This window comes from Rhagoletis pomonella, unplaced genomic scaffold (genome assembly GCF_013731165.1).
Source record: "Rhagoletis pomonella isolate Grant_MI unplaced genomic scaffold, Rhpom_1.0 Rhpom_scaffold_00002, whole genome shotgun sequence".
Lineage (NCBI taxonomy): Eukaryota > Metazoa > Arthropoda > Insecta > Diptera > Tephritidae > Rhagoletis > Rhagoletis pomonella.
This window is the reverse complement of record NW_023458556.1, coordinates 52,320,272-52,323,425: the sequence shown is the minus strand read 5'-3', so window position 1 is coordinate 52,323,425 and position 3,154 is coordinate 52,320,272.

Below are 3,154 nucleotides of genomic sequence, written 5' to 3'. Positions count from 1 at the left end.
CTAACTATTTGTATCTGTATGTAGTAGTGGTACTAAAACCTATCGACTAACGCCGAGTCTAAAAAATGTACTAAAAGTGAAATTTTGTATTTATTTTTAATTTTACACTGTTCAAGGGGAAACAAAAACAAAAAAAAAACTAAGTATATGTATTTGTATTGTATTTATAAATGTCTGCTATTTCTACTAAACGTGTAAAATAAAAGGTGAAAAGAGTATCTAAAAATACTACTTTTTAAAAATAATGTGGCACAGGAACTAAAAAATAAGTAGCAAGTTTTTTAGTCACTTTTATAAAATATGTATTAAAGCAAAAGGTGAAACGAACAAAAAGTACATACATTTAAAAATTAAAACGCAAATTATAAGCAGTTATTGGAGGCAGTTATTAAGTGGAAGTGGAAGCTGTTAAAGCAAATGCAATTCAGCAGAAAAAAAAGGTATATAGATGAATATGTATGTATATGTACGTTTCTAACAACAATTACTTGTAATAATCTTTTTTAAATGTACCTAATTCTGATAAAAATTATATAAATAAATAGATAAGAAAAACAATATAGTATAAAAAAAACAATATTAGCATAATTGCGAGCAGAAGCAAAGAAACAAATAGAAATGTGAATGAGGTAAATATGTATGCATAAAATGATATTTGAACATTTTTTTTTTCAATCTATACTTAAAATGAATATGCATACACAAAAAAAAGGAAGAATAAAAGCATTGTACAACTTAAGAAAATAAAACTAACCGCCAGTTTCACCAGCAATTTAAATAGAAAATGATTTCTTATTTTCTGTCAATTTCCATTTAAAATTTAAATTTTAAATAATTTTTTACTTAAGTTGCTTTCGTGAAACTGGCTGTAATAATATTAACGAAAAAAAACTTACATTGTAGTAATCTTATACTGGTGTATTTGCGTGTCGATAGTTTATGTAGTTGTAATAGCTTTTAAGTATATGTAAATCGAATATATACATAGTATATGTATACACATGTGTATAATATAAAAATAATGCATTTTATTGTTTGTATTAATTTGTATGTATGTACGCAATAATTAGAGAGGCAAACAAAAATTAAAACAGCAACAGTAAAAAACTGCAGAGTGAGGAAAAGCTGCAAAAGCACAAAGCAAAAAGCTAAGCGAAATATGAGCAAAATATAAGAGAAAAGTTGGATGAGTTATATTGAACTTCATATAATTTATTTGATTCTACGCTGTGTTGTTATCGCATCCTAAATCAGAAACAGTCACAACTAAAAATTTTTCAAAATTGTGTTTTTTTTCCTTAAAACTTAATTGGAACAAGTAATTTTTAAGCAAAAAACAAAACCGACTTTAATTCTCGTTTAAAAATTTAAGACTATCGTACATAAAAAAAAAAAATATTCCGACGAATTGATAACCTTCTCCTTTTTGTGAAGTCGGTTAAAAGAACTATTAATTAAGACTTTTTTTGTTTTGCTTGCCGCAGCATTAATCGTTTTTTTTTGCCTCCTTAACTTTTAGAATTTTTTAAGTTTTGATAGACTTTGATTTAGGATGCGATATGTAAATATACCCCGTCTCAAAATTTTAAGCGCACCATATATTGCCAAGTTTAAACAAATTATTTCTTTTTCTCTTTAATTTTAAAATTTTTTTAATAAAAAAAATAGTTTATTCTCTAACAGAAACCATATGAAACTTTGTGCAAATGTCAAGCCTTTTAATTCGATTATTTAGAAAATGTTGAGTATGCAGTTTTGCATCCCATTCCATTTAAGTATAATAAAAGGCAAGTTTAAAACGAATACCATTGATTTTTAGATTTTTTTTGCTGGCTTTTTTGTGCATCTTTTTTTAATACAAAGTTTGTTTGAGGATTTTTTTTATACATACTTCTTATAGAGAAAAAGAGCAACATGCACTTTATTGCACTAAAATTTAATGGGCTACAAAACTGCATGCTCAAGATCTTTCTAAAAAATCGAATCAAAAAAATTTGTTGAAGTTTTTTCTAAATATTGCACAAAGTTTGAAAGTTGTTGTTAAAGAAGTTTGTGTTAAAGAATAAACCATATTTATACAAAAAAGAAAATAAATAAAATTAAATGGCAAACAATAAATTGCTTAAACTTGTCAATATATGGTGTGATTATAATTGTGAAGCAGGGTGTACAAACTAGTAACATATTTTATTTTAAAGAATAAGAAATTTGTGTTTAAAGCAAAATTTGCTTGCCAATACGATTTGTTGTTGCTCTATTAGACTTAGTATAATTGTTTGTTTATGATGTTTGTTCAAACGAAAAAAAGGTAAATTTGAGCGCGATTTCAAAAATTGCATAGCGTTGCAAATTTTTCTTTAAATAATACTTACGTACATATTACCTTAATAAAAATTGTTTTAAGTAAATAATTTCACTTAAAGAAAAACTTTAAAAGAAGTATTAAGTTGAATTTGCATTTATGTACATAATTACAATACAAAAAATAAGTACATATAAATCAAATCGGTTGATTGCAATTTTATAAAAACTGACAAGGTTAAAAAAATAATAATATGTAACTAAAATGAAAATCTAAAAAAAATACGAATGCCAAAATCTCAAACAGAACTTGATCCAATGTAATGTATTTCATGCATACATACAAACGTTTGTAAATATGTATGTTTTAAGTATGTACATACTTATATGTATATCCACACTTACATACCTAATACAACACCTCCCTTGCATTTTTTTACTTTAAAGTTTAAACCAACAAACTGTGGTGATTTATCTTATTTACGAGTATATTATGTACAACTAATTTTCGATAAAAATTGTATATTATATTTACATACATACCTGCAACTGTATATGATAGGATTGTATAATTTAATTAACATCTTTATGTAGCTGCATAATGCTTTCTTCTTTTAAACTATAACCCTAAATATTTGTAAATTAAATTTATTTGTATATTTCTTCATATTTTTTGTATAATATTAACGCGTGTGTAACAGTGAAGAAAAGTCATGTTAAGCTACATACAAACATACATACAATAGCAATATGTGTCAACAATAACTGTAGAACAAAATGTTAGCCATAATACGCATTTTGAAAAATTCCAAAATTAGGGCATTAACCTGCGCGGCAAGTAGCGTAAAAAAAA